Genomic DNA, 25,032 nt, shown 5'->3' with positions numbered 1-25,032 from the left:
TCAGAAAGAGACAAATATATTAACTTAAACATATACTCTATAGTGTGTGTGTGTGTGTGTGTGTGTGTGTTGGGGGGAGGGGGGGGAGGGGAGTGTTATAATTGTATAAATCATTTATTGGCATCGTTACAAATGAAACCCGTCATTAAAACTACTCATTTCGACATTTAAATGCCTTAAATCGACCTTTTGACAAATTTTAACTCGCGATTCAACCAATCGGAGTGGCGGCCTCCGTGAATTAATGTGATTTATACCTATGTGGGGCACTGTAGAATTCATGTACATTTCCGAGGATAATTTGTCTTGTTTACTGGTTTGTCTAAACACAATTTCTCAAATTGAATTTAACCCGTGACGCCACGATTTTTGAAAAAAATGTAGCAGCGCCCAGTGGCTAACATCCGCCAGTCTGAGAATGAATGCCATTAAGGTGTATTTCCACCGAGTAACAAAATCTAAAGTACTTTCTACTGGTAGTAAAATACGTATTTAATTGGTGTCCTATAGGATTTTGCAGGACATTGATTAAAATATAACAATTTCACTCTTGAAAGCGAGGTGAGTGCCAAACTCCCTTTGGTCATTAAGCATTTACTACAACTAGTTGGTACTTTTGTGTTCTTGTTGTTTTTTTTTTTGTCGTGATCAAAACAAATCGTAAACAGCATTTTCTATCTTTATGCAAGGGAGGGTCCAGCCATCGGATTTAAAATATACCACGGGCTTCTTCAACGCTCGCTTCACAAACAACCAATAAAGCAGGAACTGCGGGTCCGACGGATGTTTGTGCATGGTAACACCGTCACCCGACCCCTGGCTTGAGGGCAAAGCAATGATTGCATGTTTTTGTAGACGTCGAGTAATCAGCAAAATTACGGACTTGTTACACATTTTATACACATGTGTACAGACTACCGAAAACCCTTCCTTACATGACGTCACAGCGGTTCGCTGCAGTGTTCTGGCGACAGATGTACGTAACCTGTTTGTGGTTTCGTCATAACGAGCAAGAGGGAAGCAGACGACTTTTTGGCTACTTTTTAATCACTCGGTATTAACTAAGCACAAGCTTTTCAAAGAATGAATTTGGTGTTCCGCACAAAACTAACCAGAAGTCTTTTATATGTTAATGGTTAAAAGTGTATGAAAACCCCAGAAGTTTATTCGTTCTTTAAAAGTAAAAAACGGCGAAAATGAAAGCTCGAATGAACATTGCGCACCGCCTCTGTAGAATACTATCAGAAACAGACTATTAAAATGTGGCGCATTGCCACATGTGTTAGCTCGCTAGCGATGATACAGGAACTGACTCAAAAAATTACGAGGGGTATGTAGCCGGAAGTATTTGAAGATATCTTGAAACCGTTACAATTCAAGATATCTTTAATTCATTTCAGGATATCTCTAATTCAACTCAAGATATCTGTAAAACAATTTTAGATATCAGTAATAGCAAGAATTGAAGATATCAATAATTGAATTAGAGATATCTCTAATTGAATTGAAGATATCTGTAATACATTTGTGGATATGTATCGATCATTTCAAGATATCTAGAATTTAATTCCAGATATGTTGAATTGAATTCAAGATATCTTGAATTAATTTCTAATACAATTATGTACACTATGATCGTAATTGTTTTGCAGATATCTTTAAAACATTTAGAGATATCACGAAATATCTTGATATCTCAATAACATTTTGAGATATCAGTAATTCTATTTTGGATACGTGAAATTAATTAGAGATATCTTCAATAATTTACAGATATCTTTAAATCATTATTGATATCTTTAAATATAATACAGATATCTTTAAAACAGTTGAAGATATCTGTAATTCCTGAATAAATGTGAAAACGGCTTGCCATACGATCGCTTCATATATTCACAAACAACATAAATTTAGCAAGAACTGAGGGGTCGCCTGGGAGCACATTGACGGCAACGCACCGGCATGTCGAGAAATCAGCAAACTGGCGACCTTGTTACACATTTTATATATGTGCAAAATCTTACCTAACATGACGTCACCGCGGCTCGCTGTCAGTCCTCTGGCAACAGAATTACGTAATCTTAGTGTGGTTTCGTTGGCGTGCGAGAGAGAAGCAGACGATTTTTTGGCAACTTTTTAACCTTTAGCCTGCTGAATTAATTTCAGCATAAGGCGCTGAGAAGAGGGAGGGTGATTTCAAACAGTCGGTGTGTCACTAAATAAGGGACAACTGAAAAATTATTCAGCTCATTAGTACTAGATAGAAAAATAGACATTATTATCAAAAAATATCCAGATAATGTCAAACGTACAGATATTAATTGCAAGACAAACATAAAATATAGTAAATTTTATTGAATTTAACTGAACTGCTCGATTGGCAGCCGGATGCGTTTTATATTAGAAGCCGTATAAATTGTCCAATTATCGCAAACCGATTTCAATATTCCTACTACTGATATTTCATAAGTATCTGACTTTAATTTCGTATATTTGTATCGGCAAATATCAGCGCGACGACAAATTAAAAATTAATTCTGAAAAAAAATAATCGAAAACGTTCGTCGTAAACAAATCATATTTTCGATGTCATGACAGGTCTTACTGAAATGGCACGATTACGTTTATTTGAACGCATCATGTCATGAAAATAGCAGAATAAAATACATGATTTATAAACATTCATGAGTGCAAATTTCAAGTGTTATGGTTCAATAAGTTTTGCACAAACCCGCAAAATGACGGTGTTAGATCGTGTTACCCGTACGAAAAACAAACATGGCGCGCTTCGTCCAACTCCTACATAAAATATAGCGTTTTTGGTCAGAAGAAAGATTACAGAACTCTTCCGTGTAAGACCTGGCAAAAGAGGGAGAATTTCTCATTCTAGAAGTGTTCCATGTATCATTTTCCGTTTAGTATGACGAGAGACAGATGAAAATTAAGATCGTGAAATCTAACTTGTTTTCTAGTAAATGCAAAGGTCACCGGATGTGATATCACAGACAGGGATTGTCTGAGGAAATTCATTCGTTATTGAATATTAACAGAAAAGTTGGAGATATTTCGTCTGACAAACCCAACTTTAGCACAAATAACTGTTTAAAATGATTAATCAGAGCTCATAGATTTTTCTTGGTGTATTTTTGACTATATAATTCGCACATAGCCGAACCAGTTTGACCTTGTATGCTCCCGTGACCCGGAAACTGTAGTAGATCAGCACTGCCGATGCAAGTTTTTCAGTATCTTTATTTGAATTTTTGTTCATATTAGGCCCATTACTTTATTGTCCACTGAATATAAAGATAGCAAAGATATAATTGTGATGCATGTTGATCCCAGCTTATTCTTTTTTTTCACATGGTCCGACACAAAAACGTTTACAAACATCATTCTCAACAGGTGCGCGGATATGGGCGTGGCATTTGTGTTTCAAAATAACATTCATGCTTTTCTTTTTATGACGATGTAGTGTAGTGGGAACTGCAGTATACATGTTTTATAAACTAAAATATATTTTCAGTTATAGTTTCACATGACATCGGAGATGATTTGATAAATATTGCGTTCATATTACATGATTGGAAAAATTATATGTCTCACTTCAGAACAAGTTGAATTACATTCATAATTTTATGCAATAAATTAACGTTCTTGTTGAATAATTATGATAGATTTGTCAATGCTTTATGTTTCATAACTGGTTACACCTTAAAATCTTTTCATAGATATTCAGATGTTAATTGATATTAATAATATGGCAATTATTTTACTCTCCAAAATACACAAGGGCAAAGACACTTAAAGTCTGTCAGTGCATTAGCAGCGTGTAAATAACCAAATTTTAATTAATGTCTTTCAGTAATGTTGAAAACCGACCATTTTACACAATTCTTTAATACAACTACATGTATGCCATAAAATTTATGGATAAGTGTTACATATTATTTTGTGTATTATATTTCTTTATAATATCGTGCCAAAATGTACATCAAATACAAATGGGTGATGAGCTGGGGTTTTTTCAACAGTACCACTTTGTTTACTGAATTATTTTGAATCACACATGACTAATGTCATTCATGTTGTTGCAGTAACAGTATATTTATCAGAAAATGTTATCATTTGATAAAAAAATAAACCATATACATACTCGTATAATACGTTATTTTGTCTCTGGTGAAAGTAAACAGGCTTCATGTTCTGTAAATACATATTATTCTACCTTATTGTCTTTCCTGGGTTTAGGAGCAATGTCACAATATGAAATGAGTCTATTGAACTTTCAAGGATTGTTTCTGTTTGCTGAAGTGTCTGATGGTGATACTCCAATTATTTAGTGTTCAATAGCCTAAACAATCATAAAACAAGAAACATCAAGAACAGTCTTCTTTGAATAACAAAATGCCAAGGACTGAGCAGTCTTTGGTTTAAGATCTGGAAGTATTTGATATATCTGTCTTTGTCATGTAAGTATTGCAATGAAAGTCTAAATTGAAATCATAATGACTAGTTCCAAACTGGACAACAAAAACTACTCACCGCAGAGCTCAGTATTAGGAAAAAAGAAATCTACTTGTCCCTGGTGCCACCACATGATTACCTTGATGCCACAGACTAACACAGGTTGCACCTCCTGCTCAACACTTAATTTTCTGTCACTTGTAGTTTTGATATTCCATATTCAAAACATCACTACAACAAAATTATTCTAGGTCTGGTATGATAATTTCATATTACTTCATGAAATTTCATCACAAGAAAAAAATAAGTCTGTCTTTCAATCACTGTCAGTGTAATCACTGCTCCGAGAGTTTGGATCATCAGTCTGTTTCCCAGATGTAGTCTGTTATAACAGTAAAATATGAACATAGACACTGTAAAAAGTATGGCCATAAACATGAGGTACATTTTGCAGTTCAGATTGCACTAGTGCAATATCTAAAAGTTGTATGGAGCCACGGACTGAGCCACATGACATGATTTTTTTATACAAACATGCACACACGTCAAACAATTTGATCTGAAACATTACCTGCATTATACTAGGTAGAATTAACTCCGAAAGCTCTGCTGTTTGGAGTAACAAAATAATATCAATTTTGCTCCAAATTCGTGAACAAAAGATGTGATGTTTATCTGTTCTAATGTCTAAAATAAATACTGATTCACAAAGACGATGACAGTTGTTTTCTAAGCAGTAATTAATTTTTATGAAATACATTTACTGTACGTTACATTCTCACACTAGCTCTGGTTTCGTTCGTTTCTGCAAAGGGAAAAATGACTTTTTTCATGACATCTTCAATCATCAAAATTGTACTTCTTGTGACGATATACAGAACAATATAATGTTATTGTTTCTACACGCACACACACTGACAATTTATAAGTCTCCCCGTGTCAGAACATTCTTCGAAAAAAATAGACCGCGAAAATCATCGACTTCGGATTTGCTAAACTAAAGATCAACACATCGACGGCTAACTTGAGGAGAAATACTACAACACAAGCAACAAATGACAACTGCTATTGAACACAACTAACAGTAAATAACTGAGGATGACTGAAAGGTAATTCTGGTGTATAGTATGGATCTTACGGGAATTTGAATCAGTTTAGAAAATGTATCAATGGTCGTTTTCCAACTCGTCCATATTTTACTTCCACGAGTGCCATGCCGTGTACGTGCTTCCGGTTTCATCAAGGGTGGGTACAATTACAAATACTGTGATATTGTTTCATGATCTGCATTATATAGGTATTGAGCCGTTTTCTTTCAATGTATATGTGTTCAGATTCTGCTTATGAACGCGTTTTTTCAAACATCCTTCGTATCTTATCACTTAGAAAGACCGCGAGTTTGGCCACGCCCTTTCGGGTCACCTACGGCTGTCAACTTTGTGAATGTTGGAAGGTTTATCAAACAAAATCAAAATAAAATCGCTAAATCTGGTAATTTCTGTGCAGAGACAATAACATTTACCTATTAACATCGTGTAATTAATTCCAGATAAAATAGTTGGATATGTCAAAACGATGGCACATTCTCTTCGGCATCACGATACATGTGGAGTTGTTTGTTTACCGCTGTTGCCATGATCATTCCTGTTCGCCCAATCGATGATGTAACATTGAGATTGGTTTTGTTTATAATTATTTGAGCCGAAAGTTACTAATTTTTAGAAAATGGGAAACTTATGGGCTTTCTCTTCGTCAAGGAACAAAAAATATTGATTAAACTATCAAAAAATATTTCACTATGAAGAAAATATTAGACTGGGTACCACACGACGGTGGTGCGCTGGAAGTCAACAATGGCCGTTATTTTCAACTGCGTACCGAGAAATTCGGCGATCTCATTTTTATTTCGCGGGCGTTTCGTTTTAGGGTATATAAACGTACTGAACATTACATATTTGAAAAGGTGAGAATTAGTACATTCCATACATAATTCATATGACACGTAAATCCGACTCGTTGAATAATTATTGCAAGTTTTATTTGTGAGATGTCATTATCCTGCACTCCTGTCGAATTGGTTCGACGGCAGCATTGAGAGGATTAAGAATGAATTTGGTGTTCCGCGTAAGACTTACCACAAGTCTTTGATACGTAATGGTAAAAACAAAAAAGGAAAAAAAAATATTCGTTCTTTGACTTTGATATTTGGATTTTTCATCTTCACACTTTAAATCACTCTTTAGCCTTGACAGGTAGAAAGATATGAAAAATCTTCGCGTATTTCGAAAACAAATTATACAAATATTAAACTCATTCGGCCTACTATGTTCCGCCATAATATAATCAATAGTTTGCCATTTTAGTGTAGTTTACTCTGCTGTTCTGTTCTTTGTTTTATGGACCATTCCTATTTCATTAAAGGTCGCACATTGTGAAACTGGCCTTACTGCTACATTCTCTCAGTAGGAGTGCATTTTCCACTCCCTAGATTTACCTACATGATATCTACAGGCGAAAAGGGATTCGACCGGAATCGTCAGTATTCCTGTCGGCTTTGCAGCTACAAATACTTTCCGATTGAAAAGGTTGTATGTATGTACGTGATATTATATGCGTCAAGTGTTCCATTCAAATCCAGGTTTGACTTCGTGGATTGGTTTATTTGCTAAACTTGTATTTCTGTGTTGATGTAGCGACGGCAGTATGAGGTCACGCGACCGCCTACCTTATGAAATCGCTAATTATAAATGCTTTACATGGAGGTGCGTTTCAGATAACTAACACAAGCTGTATAATGAAATATCACCGTTTCCTACTGCATTTTGCTTACGTTATATAAAAAAGGGAGTCAGAAATTAGGGAGTAACATTTACCTAAGTCCACTGACCTTGTTTGCCAATCAGTTTTCTTTCCCCAGAATTAAAGTATGTTCAAATGTGTCAGTAATTAGTTATGAACAATTTTACATATTTAAAAAGAAACACTATTAGAATATTGTCACAACTATGAATAGTTTTCCATATGTTTAATGTATGTTGTAAGCAGCCTTTAGATGCAACACCACTGCCCTGTTTGCCCATGGATACTGGCCGGACTGGAGGAAAGCACGCCCAGCCACGGTGACGTCACAGGGAGTTTTCAGACATATTTTGTAACTTTCTGTTTCAAAATATTGTTGCAATCACGACCTCTCCATATGCTTAACTGTGGCGTTGCAAAACAGTTGAAGATATCTGTAATTCCTGAATAAATGTGAAAACGGCTTGCCATAGTCGCGCTTGCCTCATATTGTTATGGTTTTGTGAGGCCTGTGTGCAGTGTTGTGCACAACATTACGGAAATACATGTACCGGTCATGTTTATGCTTTCAGCTTTAATTTTGAGGAATACTGTGGCTTTAATTATTTTTAATTATTATTTTTTAAAAAAAACAACACTTCAATAGCATTTAGGTGGGCACCTATGATCGGCTCTATGAAGTTTTCAGTGTGATTGTCAGTGAGGTGTGTATAATTACGGATCGTTGTCCAAATGGTTGTAGGCAAAAGGAAAAGGATGACTGAACCTGGTAAAATCCACTGTTTCATTGATGGGTTCAAAGTCTGAGTATCTCTACCGGCTACTGGTGTCTACTGTCAGGCTTCTCTCTCAACATCACCGAGCTCACACTTGCTGCAGGCAACATGACCTCTCTTGTATTTTTGCTTACCAAATTTTCACTTATCAGTTGTAACAATGACTTGTGTCGTTCGGATTAGCACCGGTGCGAGTCTTGGTCAAGATACTCCTGACGCTCACTGTCAACGCGAAGAGAGACAAAATAACAAACAAGGCGTGTCAACTCGAGGCCACTGTAGGAACGGCCACTACAGGAATAATTCTCCCTTTCGCAGTTCAGAAGGATTTACATATTATAGTAATTTTACAGAAAGTATTTTAAGAATGCACATAGGATATCTTGATATTAGATCTCAGAAATGGTCAGACTTGAAGATTTTTAAAATTCATTCAAATACATCTCTACCTGAATGTCAACGTCTGGCATGTGTTTTTGGATAGGTATGAATCTTTTCATCATATCTTGAACTTAGTTTTGATATGACTGAGTGATAATTGTTTTCATATTTTATACACATTTAGAGATTTAACAAAATGCTTTCTCGATATCTCAGTAATATTTTATGATAACAGTAACTCTGTTATTAGTATCAGAAATTGACTCTCCTCTTTAAAACTTTATTAACTTTGTTCATACCCAGATATGTTTAAAAATCAATTTAATGTGGCTGTGTAAAAGTGGCTGGACATATGCAGACTGTTAAAATAGGTGAGTCTGGACCAGAGAATCCAGTGAATGATACCTTGTTCATTTATGTACATAAATAGGATACAATGATATGCATACACCAAGTCACCTAACTGGCCAAAATTAGTTGCTGAAGACATATTTTCTATACCCTTGATCTTCACAAGCGTCCAATATTAATCAACCTTTCTGGATGTGACTGTGTAAGTCACATGCTGATCCCTATACTCAACATGAGGTTGGTGGATACAAGGTCAGATATGTGTTCATTTGGGCAATTTGGCAAACAACCTTCTGATGTTTCAAGTAAGTGCTCAGATTCTGGGCTGCCATCGGTGGAGCACAATAGTGCAGTGGTAAGGTCCACAGTGGAGGCACCAAGGTTCAGGTTCCAAGGTGGGCAAATTTGTGTAGTATCCTTGGACAAGGTACTACAACCCACATTGTCCCAATTCACCCAACTGCAAAATTTCTACCTTTGAAGATGTGCTGGCAATATGAGTGATTAGTTCATTGGACAGGCAGCATGGCTGTATGATCCCCACAGAGTTTAAAAAGTATCGGATTGTACGATGAGTCCAATGACCGGGAATAGTAATATACATAGCCCAGTGAGCAGCTAATGTGCCTGGAGCACCATATAAGCAGACTATTACTATAAGATGGAGTTGATAATTTGATATATAATCAATCAAGATGAGGTCTTGGAACATGATCACAAAGAGATTAACAGAAGTTGAAATATACTAAATTACTGGCAAACAAGGATAAGTTGGACATGCACAGAGCATTTTCTATGAGAAGTGCGGGGTGCATGGCATACTCATCTGGCAGAGCAGATGAATGAAATTGATTCTGTGCATAGTTGCACACACCTTACTTATTTATAAGACTCTCATCCTGCTAAACTTTGTCCCCTTCCTTCACAATGAGTATAGGAGTCAATCATCAGGTCGGTGCTCAACTTACACGTTTGCCAGTTCAGCAGTTTTCTTAAAACATGTGAATGAGTGAGTGAGTGAGCAAGTGAGGAAATAAAGCAAAGATGCAATTAACAATATGATAATAAGTGCTGCAACGAAAATCAAATGAATATGTAAACATACAGAGTTCTTACATTCTACATTTTGAAGTCATAATGTCATTAAACCAGCTAAAGTATATCGGTTATTTTTTTTTATGAATTGATGAACAGTTTTAACAGATCCTTTGCGCTATATTACTTTAAATATGTTACTAAAGAGGATATAGTTTCTAGACCATATCTGTGGATGTGAAAGACACTTATTTCTAATTTCACTATATGTGGTACAAGTAAAGAAATAATTATATGAATCTAAATTTGGTGCCCACAAGATCAGACCATGTTTTGTGATATTTATCTATGAAATTTGTGGATTTACTGGTGGATTTACCTTACAAACCGTCATATACAACTTATCAATTCATGCCATGTGGGTAACAAAATATCATTATGTAACAGTATGCACCAATGAAGTTTTGTTGATTTTTCTCGAAACCGTGTGGACCCTAAGTTTCTCATGATATCACTATTTCCACTCCCTTGTTGTAGCCCGTGTTTGGTGGATGTGCAGACAAAATCCCTGTGGACCAAAACCCCCTGTGACGAGTACCCAAAGACAAGATCCCCAACTAAGGGGGACAAAACCCTCTAAAACTAAAGGTCCAAATGAATAATGAAGATTAAAGTCTTCAATGGAGATCTTAGCAGCTTTTCAAACAGAACATAGGCTCAACAACCTTGAAGTCCTGTGGTTTATGGTTCTCTTGGCTGGACATGCTTCTTGGGCATACTGGTGGAGGAGAGCTGACCCCTAAGACGGACAACAGGTCACACTGAAGCACTGTCATGGCCAGTGATATCTTCCATGGGGAGAAAGCAGTGATCGAAAAAACGGCCTGCCAGACTGCCTGTGGCCAGTAAATTTTGAGTGGGGCTGCCTGGAAATTCTCTCCACCAGCCCGATTGTCTGGCTGAAATTTTTAAGGTTGAACTACTTTCAGTTCCCTATCAGGACGATCATTCCATTTTAATTGTCATGTTATATTTTGATCAATGAAAGCTACCAGTATATTCCATAATTATACATGGACAAGTCTTCAGCCAGTGAAGATAGCAACAGGACACTAAAACTGGTTGGCTTAGTAAGCTAAGAGAGGGTTACTTACTCGTTTGTACTTGTTACAAAATGGTGCCTTTTTTGTAAGTTATTGCAAAAAAGTAAGTTAAAAAGGTGGGCAGGCAACATTTAAGGGCCACCAGCCTGGCTGTCAGGTTGAGTTGAAAAATTATTTCAATCACTGGGAGAAAGGCAAGAGCATCCAATATGCCACAGAAATGACTAAGTTAATTTTAATCAATAATGCAGCTTCATCCCAAATAAGTTTCACATACTAAATACTAAGTTAACTACTGAAGCCTGTTAATCTCTATGGTTTAGTGATTCAGTAAAAACACCTCAGCCAATCACTCAGTAGTTCAAACATGTTGGGGTTAGTGGGAGTTGTCCACCAGCCTTCATTTTGGGGGTTTGTCCTCATGGGTTTTTGTCCTATGGGCTTTTGTCCTAAGGGATTTTTGTCCTACAATCCTACAATTGTTTGGTGATATAAACCTACACCTGTTTTTTTGTTATCATTTACTTTGATCAGTAATAAAAGGCATAATTAGTGGTGACACCACTCTGTTATTATGTGTCAGTTTTTGAGTAAACACTGAACATTATGAATTAAGGTACGTGGCAAATGTATTACATGTAATACAGACATGGAAGTATAGCAAGACAAATAATCAGCAGAAGTAAAAAAAGATAACATGTTGAATAATTAATTAATTTTCTCTTGCATCGTGGATGTGTCAAAACATGATGTTTTATGATGTTTCAGGATTGACTAATATTTACTGAATACATCTATATTCTGTCATAAAGTCACTCTCCCACCCAGAGTTCCATGCGGCAAGCCAGCATAGTATCTCTGCCACAGGCCAGAGAGATGTGACGATTCCTCACATCTTACACAGGTTATTCAATATAATGTGCACATTTCATAACTGTTTTATTTTTTATGAGTCTACACATCTAATTATAATATCGTTGTTAAAATGGTTCAGTTTCACTGAAAAAATATCCTAAAGCCTGTAACACTATTTCAATTTGCGCAGCGTCCTTTGTTTACATGGGTTACATGGGTTGGCTCCACATGCTGTCATGGAAGCCTTATGGAGAAAAAACGATGCAACCGGTTTGAAATATAAATATGTGTTGTTATAAACGTTATTGGCAGAGTTGTAGAAGAATGTTTACTTAACAGTGTAAAATAATATGAAAACCTCTCCAAATGCTGGCGTTATGCCAGTCTCAGCTTATTTATGAATATGTGCATTTGTCTACAAACAAGTGAAAGTCACGTGATATGCAAATTAGCCTGTGGCAGTGATGATAGGGTAAGTCATCGCTGTGCAGGAGTGTGTCATAAACACAACATCCTTCCTTCAAGGAATTAGCTGACAATAAGTTTATTGCTCATTGCTGTCTTACTAAACTAGTGTTCAAAAGAAAGTATTTACCCAACTCGAAAAGAAAACAAAAGGATATACAAAAGAACAAGCATATTATTTTAATAGACTGAACATTTATTTCTACAGCAAATGTACACTACATATACTGTCTAATCTCTCTCATGCTGCAAGGTTAGATGTTAGATGTGTTATCCTTCCAGCACCAGTTTCAACCTACGATAAAAACCTAGTGGCACCAGACAAATTCCACATACTCTACTTCCATTACAATGTGCAATGAAAGAAATATGCTTTTGAATTATTTAGATGTTTTGCTCAGAATTTACCTACTCAAAAATGGACTTGCCCCTGGTGGAAGGTAGACTAACAATGAGGTGCAACTTGTAATACTGGGTTGCACCAGTGCAAGTAACAAAGCACTAAATCGAGTCCTGTGCTGGCATACAGCTAAATACATGTATACAGTCTGGCCACTCTTATGCTGGTATACAACTATACATGCAGTCTGGTCTTTCTTATAATGGTGGTATACACCTATATATACAGTCTGGTCTCTCGCAAGCTGGTCTACAACTACACATACTGTCCGGTCTCTCTCATGTTGCCATACAGCTGCATGTAGACATAATACGTAGACATTCATATATTGAGTCTGGTCTCTTATACCAGTCAGCAGTGACTTATCATGAAATGATAATTCATACCAAAATTCATTATAAATTGTAACCAGTACAAGCAATATATTAGCATTCAAATATTAGGAAAATATGAATATAGAATATTAGTTTCATCATGTATCAGTAATAGCTTAGACAAGACTCCTCTCAAAAGTAGTAAAGCTTATCTCACAGACATTCTATTGAAAAAGGTATAAGTTATGACCACACAATTTCATAGTTAAAATCCTAGCCTGAGGTAATGAGAACACCACTGTAAGACAAACCATTCACTAAGACAAGGGTAATGTCTAGACAGGTTAATAAACTGCTTTGATGAGGTAAACATGCCATCACCTACAGTAAAATAACATTATGCAAACACCAGTTAAGGGTCGTTAAAGATCCAGCCCAGAGTAAGCAATCAAGCATCCAGTAAATGTGCCAACAAGATTAATGTCACTTAGATAATAGGATTAAAAGATTAAGTACTTCCCTTGTCTGGTCACTGAAGTTGTAATGGTAGGACACACCCCATTTTGTTTATTCTGTATTTCATTGGCTATTGTAGGTTACACCCATTTTTGTATCAGTCAGCAAATCAGAATCTTTGTATTGTTTAAATTGTAGTTAAATAGTCTCCAACTTCATTCGTCCATCAGTAGGGTTTAGACTCCCAAAACAGGTCAGCTCTAGCCCTCAGCCCAGAGGGTTGGCCACCCTTGTTACTCCATCTCTTGTAAATAAAATTGTAATTAGCTTCTTGTGACTTCGGACTCTTTGCTGAGTTAATTCCCCCAAGCAAACCAGCATGCCAGTTAGATAAGGGAGCTCACCGGTACCCTCACTTGGACCCGAGATCCATATCATAACAGTTGGCGGAGAATCACCGATTTTCGGAACCTCGGAGCCCAGGAACTAACTACAACAAGCTACAAGTACATATGGAATAACAAGCGACTACATCCACCTCTGATCTCAGCACTGGATTAAGGACCACCAACTCCTGTAAAGACACCAAGCAAGGAAGAAAAAGTCGTCAAAAATTGTATGTACAAGTTTACATTGTTGATTTCTTGTCTTTCTTCATTATAGTACGGTACATACTATAAGGTGTCATGGCCAATATGGAGTTTGGTATGGAAAGTAACATTGGACGTGAAATTCCTACTGTGTTCTTAGTTACGCCCCTTGCCAAGAGTGTAATTCAGGTAACACTTGGCACTGAAACAACAACTTGACACAGGGGCATCCATTTGTTGCATTTCATCTGCTTTTCTAAACAAAGCTTTCAACAAACTTGTACTTGGAAACTCATCCTTTCCACACATTCAGGGTGTTGGCAGTGAATTGCACAAAGTGTTGGGTTCAGTTGTGTTAGATTTTGTCATTGAAGATCAGGAATTTTCACAAGAATTCCATGTCCTGCCCTCACTACCACAGTCAGTCCTGCTGGGTGAAAACTTCCTCAATGACAACGATGCAGTCATAGATTATAGCTGCCATTCCCTTATAATAGGCAACAGCACTTCAGAGAGGCAGTATATTAACTTCATTACCAATCCAAATCAAGAAATAAGTGGATTAGCAAAAACAATAGACCAAATTTATATCCCCCCTCAGAGTGAAATTCATTTCAAAGTAAGACTGCCTGAGGCAAAAGATAATTCCCTCGTTCTCATTGAACCAATTGCCTCCCTCACTGCTCATTCTGAAGTAGCAGGTGGTAGGACCCTCTCGAAAGCACAAAAGAAAACTGCTACATTTAGGCTAATGAATCCTTCCCAAGAAGAAAAAGTTTTAGACAAAGGCACACTTGTAGGGAAATTTAGTTACATTGACATACACTCTATCTTTGAAATTGACTGTGACCAGCCATTTGTAAGTATAGTTAGCGCTGAAAATAAGAAGACTGACAATGACTCTAGGGATTATGTCAAAGTTGCTCAAGATTTAGGGTTTGATCTGACCAAGACACAACTGACGCCTGACCAGCAACAAAGACTACTTAGGTTTTTAGGACAAATTAGAGACATGTTTTCCACAAGCCTCGCAGACTTAGGCAAGACTGACATGCATGAGCATGTCATTGACACGGGCAACCATCCCCCTGTTAAGTGTAGGCCTTATCGGCAATCGCCCCATCTCCAAAGAGTCACTGAAGAACTGGTAGAAGATTTTCTCAAATATGATTTAATTGAGGAATCCACTTCAATGTATTCAGCCCCCATCATCTTAGTTAAAAAGCGTGACGGCTCATACAGATTTGTTTGTGACTACAGAAAGTCGAATTCTGTCACCTTACCAATGTCATGGCCACTCCCTGTTTTTGATGATGTTGATCACATCGGCAATGGCCAAGCTACAATTTTCTCCACATTAGATCTCGCAAATGGCTTTTTCCAAGTGCCATTACATGAAGATTCAAAGCATAAAACTGCTTTTGTCACCCATCAAGGTCTATATCAATTCAAACGTTTGCCACAGGGTTTATCTAATTCTCCACTTTGTTTTCAGCAACTCATGAGCAAAGTGCTAAGGAAATTGCTTTTTAAAGTTGCACTGATTTACATTGATGATTTGATAATTTACAGCAAAAACTTTGAGGAACATCTCCAACATTTGGAGCAAGTCTTCTACTATCTCAAACAGGCAAATTTAACACTGAAGCCATCAAAATGCAATTTTGCAACAGACAAGGTTTCATTTCTCGGTCATGTCTTATCATGTGGAGGTGTCCAAGTGGATGACAAAAAGGTCGAAGCAATTAAGTCCTTCCCAGTACCCAAATCACAAAAACAGGTTTAGGCCTCACAAACTTTTACAGTATTGCCACTGAATGCATTGTTAAAGAAGCATTCAGAGGCAGAAACTGGGAAGAAACCAAAATTCCAGTGGTCTCTCGAGTGTGATCAGGCATTTAACACACTCAAACATGCTATGTGTAACACACCTGTTCTAGCTTATCCAGACCTTGACAAAGAATTTTTCCTCGCAACTGATGCCAGTGATATGAGCATAGGGTTTGTATTAAGTCAAAAAGATGAAAAGAATAATGAGCATCCAATAGCTTTTGGCGGAAGAGCTCTTCATGGCAGCGAGAAGAACTGGAGCATTACGGAAAAAGAAGGCCTAGCTCTGGTTGAAGCCATCAGATCCATACCTTGCAAATTCCAAATTCACTGTCTACACAGACCACATCGCTTTGAAATGGCTCAAATCCATTAAGGATGCCACAGGTAGGTTAGGTCGATGGTCGCTAGAACTATCTACCTATACTTTCGATATTGCTCATCGCAGCGGCAAATCTAACGCAAATGCCGATGCACTTTCACGCAGGGAATATGAGCACAATATTAACTGCCAGAATCAAACAGAAGAAGATGCCGAGAAAACAGTCTTTACAGCAACTTCACTTGGGCAAAGAAGCAATACCACAACGTCGGCAAGCCCACATTTATCCTCACAGGTCACCCAATCCACTCAGACTGAAAATGATAGCATAGTAAGTATTAATCACATGGAATCTGAATCAAAGACATCTCATTGGTCTGTCACCTTTGAATACGAGGAGGACTACCAAACGGTACCGGCAAACGTTGTTGCAGCATTACATGCCACCAGTGATGATGTCACACAAGCTACAATGATCGAGGCAAATATTAATTCTCATCCCAACTTACATCACCTACAAAGGATCTGTCCAGATTTCACACAGATTTTTGACTACAAAGAAGATGATGTCCTTCCAGAAGATGAAAAAGATCGCCAAAATATTCTACTTGAAGCCACTACCTTTGAAATTGATGATGGAATACTTTATAGATTTGTCCCACAGAGACAGAAGGGTCATGCAGATAAGTTTATTAAACAGCTGGCAGTTCCAAGAACTCTCAGGAACCAGGTCCAGAGATCCTACCACGATTCTGAGTTTGGGGGTTGTCACCATGGGAAGGAAAGGATGCAAAACACCATGAGACCAAAATACTACTGGCCCAAGATGTACAGCGATATCGCTACATATGTCCAGACATGTGAGGTATGTCAACAAACCAAGAGGCACTATCACAGCAAGAAGGCACCCCTACGTCCACTACCTGTAGAAGAAGTCTTCACCTGATGGCATGTTGACATCCTTGGTCCCTTGCCAACTACACCAGACAAGTACAAGTTCATTCTGGTCGTCACTGATGCAGCATCAAGATGGTGTGAAGCCTTTCCCCTTAGAACACAAAAAGCCACAGAGGTAGCAGATGTTCTCGTGAGAGAAATATTTTGTCAGTATGGCGCTCCAAGGACCTTAATTTCAGACAGAGGTCAGAACTTCATGTCAAAATTAATCAAAGCTATTTGTGAACTTTTGGCTATCAAATTTACTCACACTAGCCCATACCATCCCCAAACAAATAGCTGTGTAGAGAGGCTCCATTCCTACATCAATCAGTCACTATGAGCCTATTGTAACAAAACTCAAAATGATTAGCCCCGCTTTCTTCCAGGCATTATGATGGCCTATCGGATGGCTCCAAATTCATCCACTCAAAAGTCCCCTTTCGTAATGCTTTTCGGCCGAGAAATGAGAGCTCCACAAGATGTATCGTTAATTCCAAAGGAAAATTTAGGCCACAACAACAAAAGTTATTTTTCAAATTTGCTTGAGGAGCTAGAAATTACAAGGACAATTGCAGCAGAAAACACAGCTCGAGCAAAGGAGGTGTATTCGGAACAATATAATCGTAAGGCTAAAGAACCAGATTTCTCCCCGGGTCAAAGAGTTTGGCTATACTGTCAAAAGGTAGAGAAAGGCCTTTGCAACAAATTAACCAAAAAGTGGTATGGCAGTTATTATATTGTTCATGTAGGTCCAAATTTCACGTAAAAAATGCGCCGAAGTTCTGACGACAAACTACACAAACCACTGGTCCATGCCAACCGCCTGAAGCCATATTTCGATCCAGCTGATCGACCACAGTATCCACCAGAACCATACCTGAACAACAACAATAATATGGATTCAGACGTCATAGATGACAAGTCAACAACCCACAGCTCAACAGCAAGGATTCCCAGTCAACACGTTCAACCAATGATCAACCAAACACAGGTACAGAACTCAATTCTAAAACTAAGGCAGGCAATCGGAGGTCTAGAACCAAAAAGAAGACAGGCATACCAGAAAGCAGGACCTAGTACAACAGTTCCAAACCAGGAGCAGAACAAACCAGGCACAAGTAAATCCACCAAGGAGAAAGGAAATGCAAACAAGGGAAAACGAGGTGTAAACAGGAAACATCATCAGCCTAAATCAAGGCCACAGTCAGAATCAAGTCCAGTTGAACAACCAAGCCAACAACCAATGTCAAGCAAAGGAAACAAGATTTTCAATCCTGATGACATTCATTCACTGCTTACTTCCAAGAGAGCAAACGACAAAATCTACTATAGGGTGAAATGGAAGGATCCAGAAAGAGGAAATACATGGGAATATGGCAGCAGCATTCCAGACACAATTCGAAGAGAATTTCACGTAAAGAAAAACATGTCAGGAAAACGACGAAAACGGCCACTGAAAAATCACAAGTTCTTCGACCAAAAAGAATCTGCGCAAAACATTCAAACAGTTATTGCTCTATCAAAGAATTCCAAACAGAAATCGACGAATGCAGACACTAAATTGGATGTTAAACCATACCCAATAGTACCAAGACATCTACGAAAAATCAACAAATTCCTTGTGAAAGTTCTGGGCATAGAAATAATTCAAACAAGGAGACTGCTATGTCACAGCTGCGTATAACACTCCAAAATATGATCCTTATCATATCACGACAACTTATTTTGAATCTGTTCCTCCCGATCTCATACAGGACTACATCAATGAAAGCTGGATGGACTTCTATACATATTTGGACTCTGACAATCCTGTATGTATGGTACAAACAGATGCATCTCCAATCTATGAATCCAAACGTATGACATTTCCTTTCAACAAAATCAGATTTGGATACCGTGTACCAGCCGCGTCTTTTCAACAAAAGATGTGCCCATACGAATTTGTGCTCCCCTTTCATACCTGTGGTGTCCAGGTCGCAATATACCTACAAAAGATACAAGATCTTCTTAATGTACGGTTATTACTGTTAACCTCCAGGTAGGTATATTCATGTCGAGTCGTTTCACACTGTGTTACCTGAAGACACTAGTTGTGAACAAATGACATCAGCCTGATCACCTGAGTTATTTTGAATCACAACAAAATTTTGAGCATTGATCTGATCAACCAATCTCAAAAGTGAAATAGACCGTACTGAAGTACTGGAATGAAACAAACCTATCGCGAAACGAAAACGAAGTACACTGTACTGAAATGAAACAAACCTATCGTGAAACGAAAACGAAGTACACTGTACTGAAACGAAACAAACCTATCGTGAAACGAAATCGAAGTAAACCGTACTGAAACGAAACAAACTTATCACAAAACGAAGACGAAATACACCGTACCGTAGTGGAATGAACCTGAAACAACGCGAAACGTAAAACGAAATACAGCGTGCCAAAAACGGAATGAACAAAACCAATGCGAAATTGAACTAAATTGAACCAAAAATCAGCCAAATGTACAGCTTGGACTGATGCTAAATAAACCAAAACTGAGCGAAGTAAACTCAATCAATCAAAGTAAACCTAAGCCAAAATCAAATAAATGAAAATAAAACAAAATAATAAACACTAAACAAAGTACAGACTAACAGACTGTTTGTCTAAGCAAACTGAAGGTGTTCAAATGAGTACGTAACAAATGGTTCTAAACAAAATGTACTTGTATGAGCTCAATGAACAAATGCACTTGTTAAATGCACAAGCACATGTATATATGTTTGCTTCTACATAACATTTCTCTCCTAACAGGAGAAAATTACTAATCCATGTACATTGCCCATGCCTGATTCCAGGTCTTGACTTCATATAAGAGACATTTTACTAATAGACAATTTATTTACAGGGCAAAATATCCTTATGTACATATTCTGCACAAATCGAAATAAGTTACATGTATATCGTTGCTACTAACTAACTCTCATTTGTTTTGTATTTTTCATACAAATCATCTGTCTGCATGGGATAACGGACAAGTAGACTCCAAAAATTAGGATGTGGAACCATCACAAGGCCTCCTGAAAACATCAAGAGCCGGCACACCTAGCCAAGACAAGCCAGATTCCACATCCTGACACCCTGACGACAGCAAAAAGAACCTGTGCCCCAACATCAGAGAGAGACAATAATATATTTAACTGTCATTTATTATTCTAACATTATGATGCAACTGTCCATCAACTAAATTTTTACCATTGTCCATATTTTCTTTTGTACACGTTTGGGGACCAAACTTTTTCAGACAGAGGGGAAGTTATCATGAAATGATAATTCATACCAAAATTCATTATAAATTGTAACCAGTACAAGCAATATATTAGCATTCAAATATTAGGAAAATATGAATATAGAATATTAGTTTCTTCATGTATCAGTAATAGCTTAGACATGACTCCTCTCAAAAGTAGTAAAGCTTATCTCACAGACATTCTATTGAAAAAGGTATAAGTTATGACCACACAATTTCATAGTTAAAATCCTTGCCTGAGGTAATGAGAACACCACTGTAAGACAAACCATTCACTAAGACAAGGGTAATGTCTAGACAGGTTAATAAACTGCTTTGATGAGGTAAACATGCCATCACCTACAGTAAAATAACATTATGCAAACACCAGTTAAGGGTCGTTAAAGATCCAGCCCAGAGTAAGCAATCAAGCATCCAGTAAATGTGCCAACAAGATTAATGTCACTTAGATAATAGGATTAAAAGATTAAGTACTTCCCTTGTCTGGTCACTGAAGTTGTAATGGTAGGACACACCCCATTTTGTTTATTCTGTATTTCATTGGCTATTGTAGGTTACACCCATTTTTGTATCAGTCAGCAAATCAGAATCTTTGTATTGTTTAAATTGTAGTTAAATAGTCTCCAACTTCATTTGTCCATCAGTAGGGTTTAGACTCCCAAAACAGGTCAGCTCTAGCCCTCAGCCCAGAGGGTTGTACCGACTCTCTGTGGCCACCCTTGTTACTCCATCTCTTGTAAATAAAATTGTAATTAGCTTCTTGTGACTTTGGACTCCTTGCTGAGTTAATTCCCCCAAGCAAACCAGCACGCCAGTTAGATAAGGGATTTCACTGGTACCCTCACTTAGACCCGAGATCCATATCATAACAGACTTATCAAACTGTCTCCAACATTAAAATGTATGTCTAAGAATGTGAGGGGTCATCCAAGGCTAAGAATGACTGTGCACTGTTTGATCTCCATAATGCTGGTATAAAACTACATATATATAGTCTAGTCCGTCTAATGCTGGTATGCAAGTATATATACTGGTATAGAACTATATACACTGTCTGGACTTCCTAATGTCGGTATACAACCACATATTCTGTCTGGACTCCCTAATGCTGGTATACAAACATATATTCTGTCAGGACTCCCTAATGCTGGTATACAACTATATACACTGTCTTGACTCCCTAAAGCTGGTATACAACTATACATTATGTATGGACTCCCCAAAGCTGGTATACAACCATATATTCTGTCTGATCTTCCATAATGCTGGTATACAACTAAACATTCTGTCTGGACTCCCTAAAGCTGCTATACAACTATATTTTCTGTCTGGTCTCCCAAAAGCTGGTATACAACTATATATTCTGTCTGGACTCCCTAAATGAGTGAGTGAGTGCGATAACATTTAATGCCACATCGGCAATATTGCAGTCATATCGTGACAAGAATGATTAACTATATAAATACTACTGAATTATTAGTACATACATTGTGAAAACCCGTCAACAAAGGACAGTAAAACTAACTAGGATATCACATAGTAGAATGTAAAACTAGTGATTAGACCAATGTATCTATAGAGGACAGTACTCTGGACTCCCTGAAGCTGGTATATAAACATATATTTTGTCAGGACTTCCCACAGCTGGTATACAACTATATATTCTCTCTGGACTTCCTGATGTCAGTATACAACCATATATTCTGTCTGGACTCCCTAAAGCTTATAAACAACCACATAGTCTGTCTGGTCTCCCTAAAGCTGGTATACAACCATATATTCTGTTTGGTCTCCCTAAAGCTGGTATACAACCATATATTGTCAGGACTTCCTAATGCTGGTATATAACTATATATTATGTGTGGACTCCATAAAGTTGGTATACAACCATATATTCTGTCTGGTCTCCCTAAAGCTGGTATACAACTACACAGTATGTCTGGACTCCCTAAAGCTGGTATACAAATATATATTCTGTTTGGTCTCCCTAAAGATGGTATACAACCATATATTGTCAGGACTTCCTAATGCTGGTATATAACTATATATTATGTGTGGACTCCATAAAGTTGGTATACAACCATATATTCTGTCTGGTCTCCCTAAAGCTGGTGTACAACTATACATTCTGTCTGGACTCCGTAAAGCTGATATACAAACATATATTCTGATTTCCTACGGCTGGTATACAACTATATATTCTCTCTGGACTTCCTGATGCCAGTATACAACCATATATTCTGTCTGGACTCCCTAAAGCCTTTAAACAACCATATAGTCTGTCTGGTCTCCCTAAAGCTGGTATACAAATATATATTCTGTCTGGTCTCCCTAAAGCTGGTATACAACCATATACACTGTCTTGACTCCCTAAAGCTCCTATAAAACATATATTATGTGTGGTCTCCCTAAAGCTGGTATACAATCATATATTCTGTTTGGACTTTGTAGTGTCAGTATACAACTATATATTCTGTCTGGACTCCATAAAGTTGGTACACAACCATATATTCTGTCTGGTCCCCCTAAAGCTGGTATACAACTATACAGTATGTCTGGACTCCCCAAAGCTGCTATACAAACATATATTCTGTCTGGACTTCCTAACGCTGGTATACAACTATACATTCAGCCTGGTGTCCCTAAAGATAGTACACCATTATATATTCTGTCTGGTTTCCGTAAAGCTGGTATACAAACATATATTCAAACAGGACTTCCTAATGCTGGTTTACAAGTATATATTCTGTCTAGTCTCTCTAAAGCTGGAATACAACAATATATTCTGTCTGGACTTCCTAATGCTGGCATACAACTGTACATACTGTCTTGACTCCCTAAAGCTGGTATACAACCAGATACTAGTATACTGCCTTGTCTCCATATTGCTGGTATACAACTAAACACAGATTCATATTGCTGGTATTGAACAACTTAGTCTGTCAGAACTCCCTTATGCTGGCACACAACAATACATACTTTCTGGTCTCCCTAAAGCTGGCATGCAACTGTATATACAGTCTGGTCTCCCTAACTGTGGTACACAACTATGCAGTTTGGTCTCTCTTACGCTGGTATACAATGGTACATACTTTCTGGTCCCTAAAATAGTGGTATGCAACTGTTCATACTGTCTGATCTGCATAAAGCTGGCATACAACTGTACATTCTGTCTGGTGTCTCTAATGCTGGTATACATTTGCATTATAGTCTAGTCTGTCTGATGCTGGAATACAAGTATATATATATTGGTATAGAACTATATACACTGTCTGGTCTCTCTAAAGCTGGTACACAACTGTGCATACTGTCAGGTGTCTCTAATGCTGTTATACAACAGCATATACAGTCTGGTCTGTCTAATGCTGGTAGACAACTATATATACTGGTATAGAACTATATACACTGTCTGGTCTCCCTAATGCTGGTATACAACTGCATATATAGCCTAGTCTGTCTAATGCTGGTATACAACTACACACACTGCCTGGTTTCAACATCCTTGATATACAACTATGTATTGAGTCTGGTCTTCATATTGCCGATGTTCAACCATATTTTCTGTCTGGACTCCTTAATCCTGGTATACAACTGTACATTCTGTCTGTATTCCCAAATGCTAGTATACAACTACATATACTGTTTGGTCTTCCAAAAGCTGGCTTTCAAGAATAGATAATGTCTGGTCTTTGTGATGCTGGTCTACAACATTATATGCTCTCTAGTTTCTATAATGTTGGCTTACAACTGTATATAAAGTCCGGCTGCCCTTATGCTGGAATACAGTGATGTATAATGTGAGGTCTCCCTAACTACATGCACTGTCTTGTCTGGTATAAAAACATCTCTCTCTAATCCTGGTTCACAACCATACAAATATATATACATACATATGCGGTCAGATCTTTACATTATTGGCCTTTAAATCTTAAAGATAAATTGTACCTTTATCTTGCTTATCCCATTGTTCATATTGTATGCTCTCTTATGTCTGCCACCTGAGTAGAAATGAAGAGTAACAAAGTTTTTGGCCAATCTGAACAGCTCATCCGAACACACCCCTGCTACCCTCTCAGGTCTGGACAACTTGAACAGCTCTGTGAGGAAGGTCCACCACAGGGATGATTTAGCCATTGGTTGACATCCAGATCTTTGTTGGTCCATTTCTTCTGATCAAAGGTCAAAACGCACTGAAGAACAGAAACTCTTCAGGGGTTGACACACTGCACATGTAGAGCATATATTAATTGTGGCTTTCAACCTGTGCAGGATTGTGTGGGTTCTTGATGGACTTGATTCTACAAAAAAAGAAATGACTTGGCATTACAAACAGAACAACAGAGCCAGTGACTTCGCTTAAGAAATAGATTCGTAAAATATTTCCATAAGAAATCATACAATTCTGCTAATGTTTGAATTAAATTCTACATAGACATGACTTGGTTCAATAATCACGCACTGTCGATAATAGTGACAGATTGTTGTAAGCAGAAAAATAAGTGTCAGTCACATGTTGTTTGCTGTTTAACAATACACTCATTAATATTCAAGCAATGTGGTAATGGTGCATAAATAATGAAGGAATGATTTCATGTGTATTAATCTACTCAACTGGGATATGCATCAACTTGCAATTCTGACCATCTAATCCTCC

The 25,032-nt window shown here is 37.5% G+C and overlaps 1 protein-coding gene across 8 annotated transcripts in view; it reads left to right on the top strand.

The window, feature by feature from the left end:
* Positions 1-25,032, top strand: part of LOC137268921 (myogenesis-regulating glycosidase-like) — a 92,498-nt gene that overhangs the window by 23,904 nt on the left and 43,562 nt on the right. For 2 of the 8 annotated variants that reach the window (XR_010955049.1, XR_010955050.1), the window contains one exon: positions 10,347-21,137. The exons of 4 other annotated variants lie outside the window; for them this stretch is intronic. The gene's annotated coding sequence lies outside the window, so the exon portion shown is untranslated. Of the gene's footprint in view, positions 1-10,346; positions 21,138-25,032 lie in introns of those variants that run through there. 2 more of the 8 variants (XR_010955052.1, XR_010955051.1) reach the window with 1 other exon arrangement.

The sequence above is a fragment of the Haliotis asinina genome, chromosome 16 (genome assembly GCF_037392515.1).
Source record: "Haliotis asinina isolate JCU_RB_2024 chromosome 16, JCU_Hal_asi_v2, whole genome shotgun sequence".
NCBI classification, from domain to species: domain Eukaryota; kingdom Metazoa; phylum Mollusca; class Gastropoda; order Lepetellida; family Haliotidae; genus Haliotis; species Haliotis asinina.
This window is presented reverse-complemented; position numbering and strand designations above follow the sequence as displayed.